At 36.8% G+C, this 21,786-nt stretch overlaps 1 non-coding gene and 1 pseudogene across 1 annotated transcript; both read left to right on the top strand.

Moving 5' to 3' along the window:
* The first annotated feature begins 10,601 nt into the window (after window positions 1–10,601).
* On the top strand, window positions 10,602–10,673 carry TRNAQ-UUG (transfer RNA glutamine (anticodon UUG)). Its single transcript has one exon. It is a non-coding gene; the product is annotated as a tRNA-Gln (tRNA).
* An 88-nt stretch (window positions 10,674–10,761) lies between these two features.
* LOC103425542 (delta(3,5)-Delta(2,4)-dienoyl-CoA isomerase, peroxisomal-like) lies at window positions 10,762–12,055 on the top strand (annotated as a pseudogene).
* The last annotated feature ends 9,731 nt before the right edge of the window (window positions 12,056–21,786 follow it).

Here is a 21,786-nt window from a genome sequence, read left to right on the forward strand (position 1 = left end):
GGAGTTCACATCCTTTATAAGCTATATTATTTTAAAAATATTAGACTAACAACTCGTCATTCATCAGCGAACACGCGTTGTACGTGCAATAAAATTGGAACAAGTTTTATAATTGCAGCAACTCGTCATTGATGAATGAGAAAATAAAAAGAAATGCCACCTTGAGACAATTTCTAATTTTAGAAAGAAAAATACAACTAAACTAAAAGCTAGTTAGTATGTACGTTAAGTTTTCAAACTTTTAATTTGAGCCGTATATTCAAACAAAATTGTGTTTGATTAGTAATGTAGCTAGATATTGATATTTTGCCAAATTCGAGAAAGAGAAGTTTCTTTTGGAGTGTGTTATCTACACATTTTCTTTTTACTTTTCAAACACATTTTGTTAATTTCTTTCTTTTGATCTTCTTTAATTCAATCGATTCAACAGTCGCAAATTAAAAGGGTGTGTATGAAATAAAAAATTGTGTGTGGATAACATACCCTTTTCTTTTTAAGGAAAACTAATGAAAAAAGTTTGAAAATTTTTTTAACGATAAGAATAAAATAAAGGTTAACATAAATAATACTAGAATTGATTTTTTTAGTATAAAAATATAATATTTTGTTAAAATAAATAATACAAATTTTTTTTTATTAAATTTCATTTCTTTTTATCACCCAAAAGCCAAGTATATAGGAGAGTGTGCTGACTTTACGACGTAATAGTCCTTTGCCCTCCTGAAATGATTTGGGCTTCTTATTTCATGATCATTGAGAGACCAATAATGCAGTGATGTATCAGTACCAGTGATATCTACTAGCTAGCTACCTCTCACTCCTTATAGGATATATATATATATATATATAAAGGGATGTCAATTTAATCTTGAATTCGCATAAACATAATTGGCATTTATCTCATGTCCGGTGGCCAGCTTAGCGAACACCTAACCCTGAAGTTGCCCTGTCATTCATGCATCTCCAAAAGAACCACATACAAAAAGAAGAAAACGAAAAAAATATTGAGGAATACCACACACTACATGTATGATTAATGATTGCCATTTGTTATCGACGTCATCGAAACTAAAGCTGCCATTGTTATCAACAGGAGTAGGCTTACATGCATATATTGACAAACATGAACATTGCCATGATTTTCATCCTCACGTACTGTGCTTGGAATGAAGTCGCACGTTCTATCGACAAAAAAAAAAAAAAAGGTTTAAGTAACTAAAATCTTTAATTTTTGAATGTCATTTTAAATTGGTCTCAACCTTTTTAAATATTTTAAATAAGTACCAAATTTATGGAAAATGTAACATACATTAAGCCTTAATTAAATTTTTGTTAGATTAACTAGAGCTTACTTTGTCTTTAAAATCAATAGAAGGTCATGGAAACATGACCTCCACCAACTCCACCCTACAACTCAAGCTGCCAACATCGACAAGAAGGTCATGAGGGTTGCTGAAATAGTATGGACTACCATGATGCGGCCCACAAAGAAGAACTGGAAGCTTTACGAGCCAATGATCGACAAATGAGGAAAATAAGTGAGCAAAAACAAGCTCCATGAAATCGTATCAGAATTCTTAACCCTCTTCTTTGTTAGAAGATTACCCTCCTGTTGTAATTTCAATTTGGGTCCATTTTCGATACAATTCAATACTCGTTTGATCATGGGGTCTCATATTATATAATCTATGTTTCAAATTTTAATTTTGAGGCAACTAATTAATGTTGATCATGATACCCAGTTGGTTGGTATTGAATATAAAGGTTGGGATGGGGTTTTGATGGCCATAGGTTGAGATTGGAAGTGGCTGGGACTTGATATTTCCCGATTTTCATTTTATTTGTGAATTTGTTACTTATTTTTATATCTCCATGTCTTTGGTAAAAGTTTCCTTTTTATTATTTTAGTGTCCATGTAAGCTAAAAAGTGGAACCTATTGTTGTTATACGTACATCCAACGGAAAAAATTAACTGAGCCTTAATGGATATGACATTTTCAATAGGTTGGGTACTTGTTCAGTTGTTTGGAATGTTTAAAAATGTTCAAACCAATTTAGAATGACACTAAAATGTTAGAGAGTTTTAGCTAGGTACAAGAATTAATGTAGAACTAAAAATATGATTACCACCCCTCAAACCCTAGCTAAAAATATCTGCTTAAACAAGGATTTGACTTTTATTGAAATTAAGGTGGCTAGCTTAGGTACGTTCGTAAACCCTTAAATGATTGGAATTGAAATAAGAGAGCTTGATGTATACGTGGACGGAGTTAAAAAGTTTCTTTAGTGAGGGTGACCTTAACCTTTAATTATATTTTTAAAAAAAACTGTTATTAGCACTCTAAAAAATCTTATTCTACACTTCTCACAAGTGTTATTTTCTTTCTGATTATTGAAAATTTGGAGTGCGAAATGAGATTTTTGAAGTGTCAATAACAATTCCTAAAAAAAAAGTTCATCATAATAGGACATCTTCTATAATTTCATTGCCTTTTCTTTTTTCTCAAACCTCATTAAGCCACAACTTATAGGAATTTTTTCACAATCATGGGCTATTTGAGAATAAAAATTGAAAGTAATAAAATTATGACAAATTTTAGTTACATATATATTTTTATTTATATTTCATTAAAAGAAGCATGAATAATATGATCAATATGTTATTTGCATCTTCTATGATTTCACAATTTTTTTTCTACTCCCAAAATTTAAGTGGGAACAGGTGCCCCTGGTGAGCCTTAATTGCCTCCGTCCATGGCTAGATACTTCTTATAATTGATACTCTTATATTACATATGAGCAAAACACATTTGGGGTTGATTCATATCACCTTAAGGCCACCTTCAACCTTGGGCTATGGGCTAAATTTCTCCCCAAACTCAATCCAACCCAAGGGAAAACTTTGGGCTAAATGCTCAATGGGTAACTGAGGCTAGATTCCGCCCAAAATTTAGCCCAAAAGTCGATGTGAGCCCTACCAAAGGGATTGCTTTTCAGCGTTTGGGCGCCAAACGCAGCCCACGATGACGCCTAACGCGTGAGGCTTCCGACCGCCAAGGACCCACCCATGTGGGCCTATTGGCCACATTCCACTATGAGCCCCAACGACTTCTTCCATCCAACGGTCGTGATCATCAGGCCGTTGGTTAATCCAACGGCCTAGATTCAATTTTTTTTTTATATTTATATATTATTGAATCCAACGGCTGAGATCGAATATAATCAAATCTAACGGTAAAATAAAAGATCTAACAGCTCAAATTTAAATCCAACTGCTAAAATAATTAAAAAAATTTAAATCAAAATTCACCCAAAAACTCTATAAATACCTATGTATTTGTTCAAACATCCACACAAAACTCAATTTTCTCCTACAATTCTTCCAATTTATCTTTCTACCATTTCTTTCCATTTCCAAATTGTTCAACATGGCAAGAAAGCATATTAGAGGTCGTAATTGGACTTGTGAGGAAGATGTTGCTTTATGCTTGGCATGGGTTTCTGTTAGTAAAGATGGTGCAGTTGGCACAAATTAAAATAAAAAAGGTTTTATGGAATAAAATCATTGCAAAGTTTCAAGAAAACTGCAACAGCAGCGAGCGGGACGATGGTGGTGCTTATGATTGGTGGAAGACTATCAACAAAGCATGCACTTTATGGAAGGGAAGCTTGGAGAGAGCCGTGGTTGGCATGGCTAGTGGAAGGAGTGCCACAAAAATTGTGAGTTTTTTTCTTGATATTTTATTTGTCATGTACATAAGATTATTTTGCAACTAATTATTTTTATGTATTTTTTGCATAGGGTGACAAATCAATGGAAATTTACAAGACAAGAGTAACACCAAAAAATCAAGTTTTTAAGTTGCAATATGCTTGGGACGTCCTCAAGGATTGTCCAAGGTAGGGAACCAATGTGGACCAACAATGGGGAAGATTATTTCAACATGAAGCCACACAGACAAATGCCGAAGATGAAGGTGTCGATGAAATGATCCCATCTCCTTCTTTTGCAAAGCCCCCGGGAAGAGATAAGAAAAAGGAAACAAAGAGAAAAGGGAAGTCCCAAGATCCGATGAGTGGACACTTTGCTACTGGAATTGCAAAATTGAACAAAACTCTGGTGAGTGGACACTTTTGACAAAGGTAGACCAACCAAGATAAATATCATCAGTTAGGTAGTAACCTAGCTCATACCTATTACCATTTACCTTGCACTGAAATTTTGGAACCCATCCATTCACAACATTATCGAACATAGGAGAAGACCAAAGAACGTTGATATCGTTGTTTGATCCAGGAGCGCCGAAGAATGCATGCCAAATCCACGTGACGTAAGATGCCACAGCCTCGAGCACGATGGTTGGCTTATTATGATAGCCCTTGAATTGGCCAGCCCAACCAGTATGACAATTCTTCCACTCCTAATGCATACAATCGAGACTTCCTATCATGCCAGAGAAGCCTCTTTTGTCTTCCTTGCGTAGTAGCCTCTTCAAGTCTTCATGATTTGGCTTGCGGAGGTATGTGGCTCCACATATGGCTTGAATTGCCTGACAGAAGCACTTCAGGTTCTCAATAGCAATACTTTCCGCAATTCGGCAATACTTGTCAATTGAGTCTGCAGAGCACCTATTAGCTAGCATCTGAAATGTAGATGTGAGCTTCTGATGAGGTGATAGACTTTGGCGGCCAACGACATCTATCTTCCTTGCAAAGTAGTGGTCATGATTAACAACTACGTTCAAGATGCTTTCAAAAAGCTATATCCTCATCCGAAACCACCTCCGAAAATCATGAGCAGGAAATCTCGGACGCTCGATGAAATAATCTTTCATCATTCGGTCATGACACTCTTCTCTATCACGTTGCACAAATGAACGCCCCTTAACAGAACCATGATGGCTAGATTCGCCGTGGTGCTCATATTGCATAAGCGAGTTTACAAATTCAACTTCGGTGTTCATCAATTCTGCATCCTCAATGTCAAGCCTTGCTTGGTATTATGCCATCTGCTTTGCCTTGCTACGCCTTCTTTTATCACCCATTGATGAGATATTAAGAATTTTTTGGAAACAAAAACTCTTTGAAAGTTCAAAGATTGGTGAATGTCGAGGATGATTGAAGGTTGAAAGATTGTGTAATCAACTAATATTAGACATGTGTTTATATAGATGATGATTGATGAAAGTTGAAAGTTTGGTGTTGAACGGTTGGTGAAAGTTGAAGGCTTGCTTTGTGGAAAATGAAGTGATTTTTCAATATTTATCATAATTTAAATATTTTTAGATTAAAATGTTCATAAAATTAATTTACAATAGTCTACATATTTATTTTTTAAAATTAATTTAAGAAAAAAAAAATTAGCCTAAGTTCATTCTTTAATAATCTCGAGCTAAAATTTTAGGTCAGAAGGGTTGAAGCAGAAAAGTTGTTTCTGGGCTAAAAGCTAAATTTTCGGAGCTAAAAAATTTGGCTTTTAGCCCAAGGGTTGGAGATGGTCTAAGAAGGGAACAAACTTAATAATTTATTGTTAACAAATTTGAGGACGAGAAAAGAAGGAAAATGAATTGCAAACTCTAAATTTTTATTAACTAAAATAAAGAAAATACTACAAAATAGCCAACATGATTACATAGTTCGAAAAGACTACATATTGCCAAATTTAATCCCTACCAAGTAGGTTACAAGTTGTATTTATACATACCCAATTCCTAACTGTTGGATAATAATCAACAAACAATGACAAATATATATATATAAATTCGAATATGCTAATAAACAATAAATTGCAACCAAATATATTGACAGAGTATGAATAAACAAAACTGATACTAACAAATAAAATGACAATCAATGCTTGCGTACTGCAATATCCTTGAAATGAAATTTCATCCTTACTTTATTCTTGTAGTTCGATGGACATCTGCTTCACCAAGATTCAATGATCCAATTCAAGATTCCAACACCAGAAAACTTGACTTCTAGCGAATATCTTTAGAGCAAGTCGTCCCCTAAAAAAATGCGACAGCACCCAGCCCATTTAATTCACTTAGTGAACAGTGATAGACCCCAATAAATAGTAATAGGCCAAATGCATCTCCACCCATAAAAAATGCGCTGGCACAAACAATCTCCACCCCTACAAAATATGCTGGCACCCAGCCCATTTAAAATATTATTACATTTTTTATAAAATAATAAATAAATAAAATAGTTTTAATTTCATATTGGATTTTTAGCCAATCTTGTCACGCCACATGTCAAATAATCTTAAAAAAAACACACTAAATAAAATTACATAAACTCATCAAATAAACTTTTAAAAAAAATACACTAAATAAAATTACATAAACTCATCAAATAAACTTAAAAAAACACACTAAATAAACTAAGAACTTTATTGTTCCACCACAAGCTCCTTTTAATTATCTTGACCTTGTTGCAATCCCCACTGGGGCTCAATCAAGTCACTTTGACGAGTATAGTGCTAGTATGGCTCTTACAATGAAGTGTACCACTTAGAGATGAATTGATTGTAACGTCCATCCCGTTCCAATGGCTCGTGTTGCACGGGATCTTCAGTGGCATCATGAGCACAATAGATACGTGTTCTTGAGTTGTTCATTATGTCCAGCTCATATTCGTCAACGGCATCATAATCATATTCATCTTCCACAATCATGTTGTGGAGAATGATACATGTCATCATGATGGATCGAAGTGCCTTGACATCAAACATTATGGTAGCTGACTTGACAATCACCTAACGAGCTTGCAGGATACCAAAACAACGCTCCACATCTTTCCTACACCCCTCTTGACATTTTGCAAAATGTTTTTCTTTTTCACTTTGTGAATGTGGGACTGTTTTGACAAACGTTGTCCACCTTGGGTAAATGCCATCTGCAAGGTTGTACGGCCCGTTGTATGTATGGCCATTGACTGAATATGTGACTCTGGGTGCTTTTCATGTTGTGTCAACAATCTTTTTTGTTGCTCCTCAAACTATTTATACACTCTCCTTGAAGAAGACATTGTAAGAACTCAAGATTTGAAAACAATGAAGAATGATTCTGAGCTAAAAAGAAGGATTGAGTTTGGTGTGAGGATGGATGTAGGGATGTATGGTTTACATGGACAAAAAAAGAAAGGATGAGGTTCTGGTTAGGTTTTTTTTCACACAAAAAAGTATATGAATGCTTTAGTAGAAAGTGTTGAAAATATTGAAATGTGGTGTAAGGTGGAAGATGATGATTAGGTATTTATAGAAAAAAATAATTATTTTTTTATTTATTTTTCTATATTTTTAACAATTTTTTATTAATTTTTATTAAGTAAATTAATTTGGACTGTTGGATTTGAAAAAATTCAAATCCAACGGCCCATATGTTGACACGTGGCCAACGGTCATAATTTTGATCGTTTGGTTTTTTGTTTTTTTGAACCAAAATCGTGAAGCGTTGATGTTCAGATCAGACGACCCAGAACTTGCCACGTCATCTAACCGTTAGATTTCAAATTCAAATTTTTTTTTACTGTTGGAGATCCAACGGTTTAGAAAACTAGCCGTTGGAAATCCAACGGCCCAGGACAAGCCACGTGGCCTCCCCATCAGATCGGTGAGTGCGCCTACACATGTAGGCCCTGGCTCTGATTTCTTGTCGACAACGCGAACCCAATCGCACTTGCTTCCCACATGCCTGGCACAAAAAAAATTTAAATGGTGTGACATCATGTTGGCGTTAGCATGATGTCACATAGGCCGGGCCTTGGCTCAGCACATTCTGGGCCGGCCTATGGGACGGCTTGCACCTAGCCCATCAGGCTGGGCTGGAGTGATTTAGTTGGGGGCCGGCCTGTTTTGGGTGATGGGTGCCGGGCAATCCATTCCCGGTGGACTTGCTCTTATGGTTCTCTCAAGAAATTAGGATTTGGTAAAATTCACATGAAGAATGTTTGCTATATTCTAAATGCAATGCAGATGGATATGTATATCTAATGTATATATGTCTTCGCAATAGGTATGAATTTAGGATGCATCTTCTGGGAAGCATCTGCTCAGACGGGTGCGTTGCTCTTACCGTTCTTTCATCGTCTCAGACTTCATTCGAAAGGATGTGTCTGTTGATTCTAAAAAAATAAAAATTAAATTCGAAATTAATAAAATAATTAATTATTGAATTTAATATTAGAGCCCTAGGCCAAAACTCAAACCCAAGGTTCAAGCCCAATTTTGCACTCTACGGTTCATCTTTCCAATCACTTGGTAAAAAGGACAAAGTATTATAAAGTGTGAGAAACTTTAAGTGACAAGCAATGTGGAACAATAAGATACAATGACATTTCTACTCAAAAACTCCAATACTAACAAACAAGAAAGTAACTGTACACCTAGTAAACAATAGGAAAGTAATTTAAATTCTTGTCCAACTTGAAAATCCTAAATACTCAAAAGTATCTTAATATAAAATTGAACCAAATTGATAAATTAACTATTGTCTTCAAAATCACCCATGATGGCAAAAAACATGAGCTTACCAAAAAGAAAACTAAACCTAATTGCCAAGGCCAAGCAGAAAACTAATGCTAAGTACCGATGCCATTTTCAACACATACTTCCACCGATGATGCAAATGCAAAATTCATATGCCAATGCCGAATTTCTAAAAAAAAAAAAAAAAAAAACAAACAAATTGATGATGCCAATTTTAAAACAACAAACTAAATGTGCTAATTAAAGGTGACACGGATCGACATCCATCTTTGAAGAAACATATTACATACTATACAGTATAACCTCTATGCAAGCATAATACTGGGACCAAATTAATTTTATAACTATAATAGAGGTGCAGTTGAAAAAAAATTATTTTTGACTTAGCTATGTTCAATGAGTACAAGAAACTATATTACTAGTGGAGCATGCCAATTTTCAACATTAGAAAATGAAAGACATCTATAATCTCTTAAATACTATATTTCATCTTAGATTTTTATTATTTGTTACAACATTGCATATATTTGGACTTCCTGACAACCATATGTGAAGGCAAATCTCTAAAAACGTGACATAAGTTTAGACCGAAAATTTTTATGACTACATGGAGGTTATTCAAAGCATCATTACAGATGTTTTACTGCATAAAAGAAAGCTAGATACCTCCTATAATCGATAGAGGTGATGCTATTGACACACTTATTTTAACTTCATACACATCATCACTTGTAAATTTTTGTCTATGATCTTCTTCAACTCATTTTATCCGAGGGCTGATAATTGAGAGGAGTATGTGGATAGCACAGCCCTAATCGATATATAGTTGGATACCCTTATATTCTATACAAGGAAAGCACATTTGGCTTGATTAGTTTTATTTAATGAGCGAATTAATCATTGATTATATGGTCATGATTACTAGTTAATATGGTGATGATAATGCACTGTCATCATGGATGTTTACGACATTTCATTTCTGATGCTCAGTGAGAGATATCTTAAGATTATTGGTGATGGCTTTGGCGTTGGGCTACTTTCTAGTATTGGTGGGAGTCAGATCACCATGTCAAATTACAAAGCCAAGAGATAAGGCAAAAGGTACAGGATGACGAACAGCACTATCTTCAGCAACAGGAAGCTCTTGGATTTTCAGCTTCATCTTTTGATCATGTTGGGGTCAAATTCAACGCAATAACAAAATTGGAATCAAATCACAAAAGTTTGTCTTGCGTCGTCATCATCTAATACTAAAAGACTTAACATCTTTTGATCATGTTGGGGTCAAATTCAACGCAATAACAAAATTGGAATCAAATCACAAAATTTTGTCTTGCATCGTCATCATCTAATACTAAAAGACTTAATTCAACAAATCATTTGATTACGTGCAGTGCAAGCAGGAGCTTGTTTGTTGTGCCCAAATTCATGTTAAATTATGATTCCTTAATCCAGGGCATTACGTGCGTGGGAACATATTACTCTCTTTGGAAATTTCATCCTAGCTGGAAACCCTAGCTGGAAAAGTAGCAACATTAATATGTATTATATTATATAATACGATACACAAGGCTAAACCAGGAAGGAAACCATTTGATTTAACATGAAGCACTTGTTCTATGACCATTGGTCCCTTAACTCTTTAAGACAAGCAATTATGATCATTTTCATCAACTCCGTTAGAACTTTCGTCAAAATGAATCACATGCCACACACTTGAGGGTGAATCAAGGGGCAAATATGAAAAACGAAATGAGAAAAATTGTAGCAATGGTCCCTCAATTTTAACCCAATTAGAGAAATTGTTCCTCAATTTTAACCCAATTGGAGCAATGATCCTTCAACTTTAACTCAATTGTAAACTCAATTGTAACAGTGCTCATTCCAACATGACTCGTTTTGACTAAGTTGAATGAAAAGGCTGCACGTTTTGATAAGTTAAGGGATCAATGGTCATGAACTTTTAGTTGATGGACCATTGTTCTAACTGTGTTAAAGTTGATAGACTATTTCTACAATTTTCTCTCAATAATATTACAACATTCGAACAACTCTTCTATGGAATTATGTGGTTAAATAAAATAAAAAGACATACCTTCAACAGGAAGGTTCTATGGTGTAGTGGTTAGCACTCTGGACTTTGAATCCAGCGACCTGGGTTCGACTCCCGGTAGGACCTCTTTTTTATCTGTTACATTGTTTTTTTTTTTTTGGTTTAAATCATAATACGTTGTCGTTTTGAGGTTGGAGTAATTTGGTAAATCTGTTCACATCCTTCCCTTTCTTTCATTTTTCTTCTTTTCTCGCAATCTTCAGCCAGTGACGGACAAAAATGGCGACCTACCAATCCCTGAAAATGGATCAGAAAAACCCTAAATCTTCCGTCTTCTACCTCCAGCTCAACCGCCCGAGCCACCGCAACGCTCTCTCGCGCGACTTCTTCACCGAATTCCCCGAAGCCCTCTCTTCCCTCGACCAAGACCCTAACGTCAACGTCATCGTCCTCACCGGCGCCGGCGACCACTTCTGCGCCGGAATCTACCCAAAAACCCTCACATCGATCTCCGACAAGTTCGCCTCCGGAGACTGAGGCCGAGTTGGAGAGCAGCTTCGTCGGGAGATCAAATGGTTGCAGGACGCGATCACGGCGATCGAGCGGTGCCGGAAGCCGATGATTACGTCCATCCACGGTGCGTGTATCGGCGGTGGTATCGATATCGTGGCCGCCTGCGACATAAGGTATTGCAGCAAGGACGCGTTCTTTTCGGTCAAAGAGGTCCACCTGGCGATCACGGCGGACCTCGGGACGCTTCAGAGGCTGCCGGGAATTGTCGGATACGCGATTGAACTGGCGCTTACGGGTCGGAGCTTTTCGGGTACGGAGGCTAAGCAACTGGGCCTGGTTTCTAGAGTATTCGACTCCAAGGAAGAGTTGGACAATGGTGTACTCCTAATCGCGGAGGGTAAGTTAGTCATTTCCAAAAACAAATCATTTGTGATCAATCAAGCAACTTGGGATTGTTCCTACACGTATGCGCACAAGGGTGTAGACATTTGGAGCCAGAAGCGCTTTTAGTTGATAGAGAACGCTTTTAGTTGATAGAGAACGCTTTTAGTTGACAGAAAACGCCTTTAGTTGGCGGAAAACGCTTTTAACTTTTTTAGAAGTAATAAAAAACCCGTAGTAGTAACAGTTCGTTTGGAGGATGCTAATTTATTAATTTTTGGGAAATGACATTCAGGAATTGGGTTGAAATCTCCACTGGCAGTGACGGGGACGAGAGCGGTATTGCAAAGAAGTAGGGAGCTGAATGTGGAGCAAGGATTGGATTATGCTGCAACATGGAATTCAGCAATGCTGTTATCTGATGATTTAACTGAGGCTGTCACGGCATTCGCCCAGAAAAGAAAGCCTGTTTTTGCCAAGCTCTGATTGCAATTGCATCTTCCTTCTGCTCTGTGTTTTCAATCTATATTTTTGTAACTTGCTTTGTTGTTCTGTACTCTCGCAGTGAAAAGCACTTGTAATAAAAGCACTGCACAAAATTTTGTCCCCCTGCACCAAGTTATTGCACTTGATTATGATTGCGCTTATAATTGCACTCGACGTTAACAGTTGGCTAGTTGACGTTAACAGTTGTTAACAGTTGATAGAGGAGAGATTTTTCTATAATTGAATTCTCGAAATGTCTCCATGATCAATCACTGGACTGCACTGATTAAATAACAATTATTTGGGCTCCTATCACAAAAATGAACTGAGTACATGCCACATTGTTACACAACCATCAAAGAATTAAATTCATTCATACCACCAAAGCTTCATTCTTATTATTTATTTTTCTTAATAATTATGCCCTCACTTTGAAAATTACAGATATCCATACGTTATCATTCAAAAATAGTAGGTAGAAGATGCATTAGTTACAACGGAAGATGATTCAGTGGCGAACCGTCTCTTTTAATCTCTAGAAAAAGTAGTCTTATCTTCACAAAAATAGTAGGACTACGAGGGATGGGGTTTTCTTTTACAACCCGAACTAACTCATCTTCCTTACTTTTTACCTAGAGGGGAAGAAAAAAAAAATACTTAATTGAGTGAATTATCAATTTCTAAACAAACTCTTAGAGCATCTCCAACTGATGATTCAATTCCAACGTGAAGAGTTGAATAGGATTATTTGACATTAGATATTGTTCCAACTGAAACATCATTTGCTAACATGGATTGACTCCTAGAAGAATTGCTGCCTTTTCTGCCGTTGTGGGCCTTCAAATTGAATATTTATGAAAGCTAATATGCATGGCCTACTTTAAACTATGTAGTATCATTATGATATTACTCTTTTAGTTTTACATAATGAAACAATATAATTTTCAACCTATTGGTTGGAGAAGAGTCATGCCCAAAGTCAAACTGCCACAACTCTCACTCTAATCCTCTCACCTACCCACTCTAACCTTGGATTTGGCGGCGGCGACTCCTTAATTCGGCTCGGGATCGGCCACAGCCTTCTCTACTCTTTATCTTGTCTTCTCATCATTCCCTCCTCTCTTCCAATTTCACCCCGCTCCCATACTGTTCTTGTGTCTTTCCTTCTCTTCCCTTGACTAACGACCGCTTTCACAACTTCTTTTTCACTGGTCCTTGGGATGCTCAACACCCTTCATTTTTCCCACCGCTTTTGCTAACAACCCTCCAACCTTTGTAGGAGTTTCTTCCTAAAGATATGCCCTTTGATTTTGGAAATTATTTGTGCAAAGTGCTAGGATTTACGGTTGTGATAGTCAGATCCATCTCCTAGACTCATTTTCCACCACGGTTTTGTCCTCACTATCAGTGGCGAAGCCAGGAATTCTCATGGGGAGGGGCGAAATTCAAAAAATTTAGGGTCCCTAAAATATGTGAACATTCATTCGAGGTCTAAGTTCAGGATTTGCAAGAAGATTATTTGAAATACCTGTAATATTCATAGAAGAATTTGCACTAACCGAAATATTCAAAAGAGGACTTGGACTACTCAAAATAGTCGAAGGAGGGTTTGAACAACAATATTATTTGAAGGATGATTTAGCATCGTTTCTTGTTGTATCGTCCTATTACTTAATTGTATAATTAACAAAGTTTTAAAAGATGCTAAGCTCTAGTCGGGCGATAGACATGACTTTACACTTAGGTCAGAACCTAGGCAAATTTAAATAAATTTATTATATACCATATAAATAATTGTCTATTTATTATATAGCTTATAATATCCAAAAAAAACATTGATTATAAAACATATAATATATAAAAATAATGACAAATTTTCTTTATTACTTTGTTGAATTTGATGGTAAGATAAAGAAAAAAAAAACAAATAATTACGAGTTCGTAATATTTTACAAATTATTTTTTGAAGTTCGTATAAATTTATAGTGAATTTTAAGCTAAATAATAGTGTCAAATAAGTGGTTTAAAAAATATTAGAATAATGGTCAAATTAATTGGACAATAATTAAAAAATAAAACAAATGTTAATCTCTTTATTCTTGTGAAAATTTCTTCTATGTCTCCTTTCGGTACCCACACTAATATACTATCCTCTTGATTTTCGAAACGATCGTCAGTTTTAACTTCCACAGTTCCACTGCAGAGCCATCAACAGAACGACTATCGATAAAACAACAATAACAGGTTAGGTGGTGCAACTTGATTGGCCAATATTTAAAAAAGAATAAACAAAACAAATTGTAATTCTGAAAGTTCACGTGGGGTGGGATGGGAGAGAAAGAAGTCTCTCTCTTCTTCCTTTCTCTTCTTCTTCGTTCAAACCGAACTGGAACTTCATTTCCAGTCTCCAGAAGCTACAAAATGCAGATATTCATTTTCAGTCTCCAGAAGTTGCGATCAGCCTGTGCTGCGACAGAGCAGGGAAACCCAAAACGCCAGAAAACCAGACGGAATTTCACCACTTCTGACGAGACTAGAGGGGCGGAATCACTGCTTCTAGGCTTGATTTCTGGCGAGGGGAGAGGCGGATGCCACTCTTCGCCCTCACGTAGCTTCGCCACTGCTCACTATGAAGACTTGCTGGTCGATCGTTCTATTCTTGGATTAGGTAGTTTTTCATTTTGTGTTGTTTTGTTCTGCTTAGCAAATCGCGTTGTATCACTTCAATGAGTCGTTTGTGGCCTCGTTCTTGCGATTGCTTTTGTGGCTCTAGTGTTAGGTCTGTTACGTCTGTCGTCTTTGTAGCAGATCTACACCGGTGCCTTCTGGTTCTTGTTTTATGTGATTTGTGGCTCCGGTACTAGGTCTGTTACGTTTACCGTCTTTATGGCGGATCTACACCAATAGCTTATGGTTCTTGTTGTGTTGTGGTAGCTGGGTAGGGGCTTTCTTTATTTGCTAATTTGTGCGGATTTATCTCCATATCAGATTATTTGGTCACTGGATTATTATACCCATTTGGCACCTCGATGTAACGTTGGTTCTATATGTTTGTTCTAATCAATAAAATTCTCTATCGCTTTTGTGAAAAAATATATATATATCAAACTGCCACATCAACTTTCAAAAGTAATTTGACGTTTCTTTTCTTTAAAAAAATGGACTAGTTGATGGCTTCGTCACGACAATTCACTTTTTCGAAGGCCGGGAAGACTCACATATGCATGTCAATCTTCCCTTAGCCACCATCGTGCAACTCACTAGAGCCAGTAATCAAACCCTAGACGTGGCATGTGAAATACAGGCCTAAAATTCATCATCAACCAATAGGTCACCTCGTGGTGATTAAAGTAATTTGACATTTAGAATTTGACAATTTCGTTGAACATGCTCTTAGAGGTTAATTTTGAAAATAAGGATACACCAAATCAGGATAACTTCCATCGTAAAAAGTCCCCATTTGTTTGATGTATGGTTGTTTGTGTGTTAGCAGTTCTAAGGGGTTTTTGAACATTAGCCTTTGCAAAAGATTAGAATTTAAAAAATACCTATTGCTAGACTATATATTTAATTTAATCCCTTAAAGTAAACTTTTATTAAAACGTATATTCTCTTTGGTTATTTAATGTGTATTTTTATTTAATGTCTCCACATTAAAATTTTAATTTTATTAATATGTACATATTAGTTCTTTCAATTATAAATGAACATAAATGAGAAAATACTAAAAGAAATTAGTGACACACAAATATGTAAATACCCAGCAGGATCCTCTCCGGATCCTTTTGGTGAGGATTTTAGGGATCCGTGAATTGTGTCTGTTCATGGTACATCGTACGATCAGTTTTTGTCAAGTATTGTTTGTGTTTAGTTTTAAATAAAAATATATAAAATAATTTTTGACTGCACGATGTACGATGAACGGACAGAATTGATGCAACATCCCACATCGCCCAGGGGAGTGATCCTTAAATGTATATTCTCATCTCTACCTAGCACAAGGCCTTTTGGGAGCTCACTGGCTTCGGGTTCCATCAGAACTCCGAAGTTAAGCGAGAAGGTGGCCAGAGCACTCCCATGATGGGTGATCCACTGGGAAGTTGTTCGTGAGTTCCCAGAAACAAAACCGTGAGGGCGTGGTCGGGGCCCAAAGTGGACAATATCGTGCTACGGTGGTAGAACGGGCTGGGAAAATGGTCCGCCCTGGGTCGGGATGTGACAATTGACGGATCCCCGGGATCTTCACAAAGAGGATCTGGTGAGGATTCGGATTCCAATACATAAGTGTACATAATTGACTGTACCGAAATGTTTGTAACAACATATATTATAATGAACCTAAATGTATTTACCGAAATGTATTATATCGAATTAATGGACCTAAATGTCAGTACCGAAATGTATTATATTGAATTAATGTACCAAAATTTACGTATCGAAATGTATGTAACAAAATATATTAAATTGAATTAATGCACTTATACATTTGTATTGATAGATATACCGAAATATATTAAATTTATTGTACCAAACTGAAAGATTATACAAATTGTATCGGAATATATTATATAAAAAAAATTAGTTTACCTAAATGTAGACATCAAGATATATTATATTGAATGAAATGAAAATTAAACGTAATAAATACATTAAAAATAAGGAATAAAAGGAAATAAAACATCAAAATATAATTAATAAATGAAATAATTAAATGTATCATAGACTACAATTAGATTTTAATTTTATATAAAATTATAGTCTAAAACTCATCTTTTTAAGCATTAAAATAGAGATTTCTATTCTAACTTCCAACACATTAATTGGGTCAAAGACCATATGATGACCGTACGCCTCCATATTTTGTTCACCCATATCTAGAAATGAAAAAAGTGAGTTTTTTTTTAAAATCATTTTATGAAAATTTTGATTCATTAAAATGCTTTCATATTTTTTGTATTGATTTCGGGTTGTAAATTCTTGGTGAGCCCTCAATAGACGTGTAGATTTTTCAAATGGTAATTTTAGGGAGATAAAAATTTAAATCAAATTTGTAAACAAATAATATATTGCCAATAAAAAACAAGCACGTTAATCGATAATTAATTAATAATTCAATTATCTACGATCATATCATTTGGTTTATATAATTGGTTCAAAATGTTAGTCTTCCTAACATTACTCTTATCGAAAATGTTTATGTTGACCCTAAAAACTACCAAGCCTACGTGGCACGCAAGCCGAGTAATCTACGAGCTAACTACGTCCTTCGGTTGAATGCGGGGCATGCCAACTCGACGGTCGAGCTCGGCCGATGAGTAAATGTGTTGACGTTGCGTTAAGCGCGCGACTAACTTATGTGTCTTACGATTGCGACCGAAGAAGGAACACGTCTCAGCCTTATAGGCTCTCGAACCTGAAGACAAGGCTATTGTTCTTACGAAGTTCACAAATCGTCGTCGTTGGATTCGGTCACAGTGATGACATTCGTCAGAGTAAACTCACGCCGAATCAACACCAAAGTGTAAGGGCACAAATACTCAAATCGGATATAAGTCTTAACAGTAAACGTGGTTCGCCTGTCGAAGTGCCGAACTCTAAATCCCACTTGAGAGTATCCAATCATAAAATAACTCGGCATGCAATGTGCTGAGCCCAATAAACTGTAACACCTCACTTCGCCAAGAAGGCTGATGAGATGACCTCGATCAATAAGGATTCGAAAATCCTTCTTAACCGAGAATTGGATAGATAACCAGTCGCACTCGACGCAGTGCTGTCTATGCCGACTGAAGATGTTACGAGACCGGCTGATTCTACAGCGACAGTGTTGTTTATGCCAACTGAAGATATCATCGGTTGCCTTCACAGTGCTGTTTATCCAAACTGAAGGTGTGTCGATGAAAAGAGGAAGGAAAAAATCTCAAGGTTGTTGATAGGGTTTGCGCAGGGCAGTTATGTGTTGAATTGGAGGTCCTCTCTCCGTCGTAGAGCATCTGTATTTATAGAGACATATGTGCGTTGGTTGATAAGTTGATATAGCTTCTTGCTATGTATCAGAACTCTTCCACTGATTGCGTCAAATAAGCTTTACCACATCAAATCCTTGTGCTTAGCCTTATCACATCAAATCCCAAGATAACCTGCATGCTTGGATTTATTGATCAAATAATGCCCACCAATCCACGTACACTGCTGTGGTTGGTTGCTCTCTGGAGATAATCATCACAAACTTGTGGTATATAACTACATGGGAAATAACTCCCAACCTTCCACGTATGTGCTGACTTAAAGAATTGCAAATGAATTGCAATTTGATAGGAGCATATTTATGCGACTTAGTTGGCTTGTTCTTGTGCATTTATGTCGTGTTTCCTTAGTTATTTTAATATTTAAAGTCATTTTCGTGTGTTTTCAGACTCTAAGTACAAAGTATGCAAGAAGATGCATTTTGGAGGCCTTTGGAGCATGTTTCGGGCTTGGAATGGATAGCAAATGCATGGGCCAAGTGGATGGACGAATTTGAGAACTAAAGAGGCCAAGAATATGAAGAATTATGGTCCAAAAGATGAAGAAAACAGCCCAAAAATCTGTCACCCCAACTTGCATTCCTTGCCATGCAAACCACATAGAATTCCCTTTGGATTCCATGCCATGCTTGATCACTCTTGTCCCCTACATAATTTCTAATTTCATGCTTCAATTCATTTAATTATTACACTCAATTGCTTGATACCTCTTGTTCCCTTCACTCATTAGATTTTAGACAACATTTACATCCATTACATGCACCAATTGATGCTTCATCATTCACATTTGGAATCCCATGCCTTGTGTACCACATGTTGCTGCACCTTTGACCCATTTATTGACACATTTTCACCTCCCTTTCCATCTCTATGCAATGTACACAATCATTCATGCTCCCTAGCTTCAAGACCACTCCATTTTACCCTTCACACTTTGCATCATCACTTCATTTTCACCCTTGGACCATTGCACACCACACACACAAATTACCATGCATTTCATCCTTAACCTAACCTGATTTTCTAAGGTTTTTGGGGGCCTATAAATACATGTTTACACCCCTTGGCCAAAGAACAATCCCCCATATTCATCATTTTATCACAGAAATTCGTCCATACACACCCTAGGAAGCAAAACACCCCAAAAACACCATTCTAGTGCCTAGAAAACATAATCGCCACTCCACCTTCTTCCACCCTCTTTGCCTAGTTCTCCACCACCTTCCAACCATCAAACACTCTTCCACACTCACCCTAAACCCCTCCATATCATTCCCCATCCATTCTACACCATAAATCCACCCAAAAATCTGTCCACAAGCTTCATGCCGCAACAAGGAGGAAGGGAGATCCATTGATGCACTTGCTTTCCAAGTTGGAGCATTTTAGGTGTTTTCTTACCTTTGATTTTAATGTCTAATTTTATGTATCTTTGTATTGCAAGAATGAGGAACTAAACCCCCTTAGTTGGGGGGTGATTCGAAACCATGTACATGCTTGCAATATGATTTGATTACATTCAGTTGTTATTTCATAAGTTGCGGATTCAATTCGTTCATCTACTTGATTGATAACTTATTTGTGTATGTTGATTGAGAGTGCACGCTTAGTTTTCATGCATGAATATGATGCTAGATTATGAGGGAGTTTCACCTAATAGTTACAATCTTATAATTACAAGTAGTGAAGGTCGCTTGAAAACGATCGCGCTGAATGAATTCTTGGCACTAGTTTCATGCTCATCATAGTAACGAATGCCTCGTCAACACTTATAGTTCTCATTGTGCTTCATGATTCTTGATTGTATCTTTATTGTGCTCATCACGTAAGGAACCTTTGAGGAATGCTTTGAATTGTTGTATGCGCTTTTCCATCCAATTCATTAACTTAAGGAGAACTTGAAGGTTAATTTAAGCGTATCTAATTAACTTGGGGTGTTGAGTTTCATAATTTATTGAAAGAACAACTGAAAATCATTTTGTTTTCAAGTGTGTCATGTGTGGAGAAGAACCTCCTAACTAGCCTTTTATCCATCCTTTTCATCCAAAAAACGTTTTACAATCTGTTTTGTTTTAAAGTTTCTGTTTTGTTTTCAATTTTCGTCCAAAACAAATCCCCCTTTATTTTGAAGTCTTAGATTAGTTAGAAAGTGTTTTGATTTGTGTTTCTAAGTGTTTTGATTCAAGTTTTCATCCCTACCATTCTTATTTAACATTATCCCATCATGACTCAAAACCTAGCCTAGCTAGGCTTTTGTATCTTGTCATAATTCCATCACCCATCCATGCATCCTGATCCCTATTTAATGAATTTCAAATTCATTTTGACTACTTGTCAATTTGTCACCACCACCACATGCCAGATATCCCAGACTAATTTGAATCGTACCGCTTGCTTGGGGTTATAATCTGTATCATATCTTTAAGAATATTCCAAGATAATTCATACTAAAAGATAATTATTATGATAACAACCATAATATTATCCTTTAACAATAACAAAATTATCTTCACTTTTCTATCTGACGGTTGAGAGCTATGCTCACTCAACGGCCTTGATTGCCCGGGCCGATAGTGTAAATTTGGGTCTAAACATTGCCCCCCAGTTTCCTTGAACTTCGGCTCGTAAGCCGAATGGTCAAGGAAATTAGTCATTTATGCCTGGCTCTCAACTGTTTGACATTGTATTCGGCTATCCACTCCATTCAAAAGAAAGTGGAGCCGAGAAACACCAAGCCAAAACGATTCCAACTCCACCGAAGACGCTTATCGCCTAAGCTATACCAAGCAACTCTTGCTAACTTTTCACTTGGGCCGAAGAATTTTTAAATTACTTTGACGGCCTGTTTTCTCAAGTTTCTTGGTCAAAAAACATAAGACCGAAGAATATATTTCATCGAGCTCGACAAACCAACTTCGGCCAAATAAAAATCCACGTCCTTAATATCCTTAACCACCACGCCATGGGCAGGACGCCAATGCAAAGTCTTGTTGTCCAAATACCTCGACGCCATAGAAAATTCCTTGAGCCGAATATTAGTTATGTAATCACCATTTAGACCGAGTCGTCATGTTGGCACTCTTTTCTCGATTTTTATCAGCATGCATAGCACCTTGACTCCCTCGGCTGTTAACAACTTGGAATGAGATATATTACCATGCATGCAGCCGCCAAGTGGTTGAGAAATAAACGGGCTTCTGCGCTTACATCCTGAAGACCATCATGCTTTCATCAAAGCAGTGCTAATGTCGACTACATCCCAGCAAACCACCATTAAGTAGCTTCGTGGAATCCAAGGTCCACTTGAAGCCAAAAATAATTTGATTCCTCAAAAAGTCTGCATCGCATGAATCCTAATCTCTCTGAAGTTTATGTTCCAAACTCTACCCTATAAATGTCATACTCCACTGAGCATGCACGTAATATTTGCTCACCGAGCACGAACACAACTCGGCATGCCATTTTTGTGTTACCGAAACACAATCAAAATGAGGATGGTGGGTTTGGAAGAAAAAATGAACACCAAGCCACAACGACCAACCTGTGTCAAGCACCAGCCTATGCTTGCCGAGCTTGGCAAAAATTGGCATATAGGCTTACTGACCAAGGCCAAAACCAATCTCGCCAAGTGAGGATTAAGCTACACGAAGACCTACCACCTAGCATGGGTAGCCTTCTGTAAATAACTTTCCTCGACTCGGTGTGTTTGCCGAGCTCAGCTAATGTTCTGGCAGTTGAATACGATATTGATTGCCCTTCATATAGGTAACTGAAATCACTCCACGGGAATGGAAGTTAGGATTTCAAGAGTCATGTGCATTAGGTTGATATTG

The sequence above is a fragment of the Malus domestica genome, chromosome 16 (genome assembly GCF_042453785.1).
Source record: "Malus domestica chromosome 16, GDT2T_hap1".
In the NCBI taxonomy this organism is placed as follows: domain Eukaryota; kingdom Viridiplantae; phylum Streptophyta; class Magnoliopsida; order Rosales; family Rosaceae; genus Malus; species Malus domestica.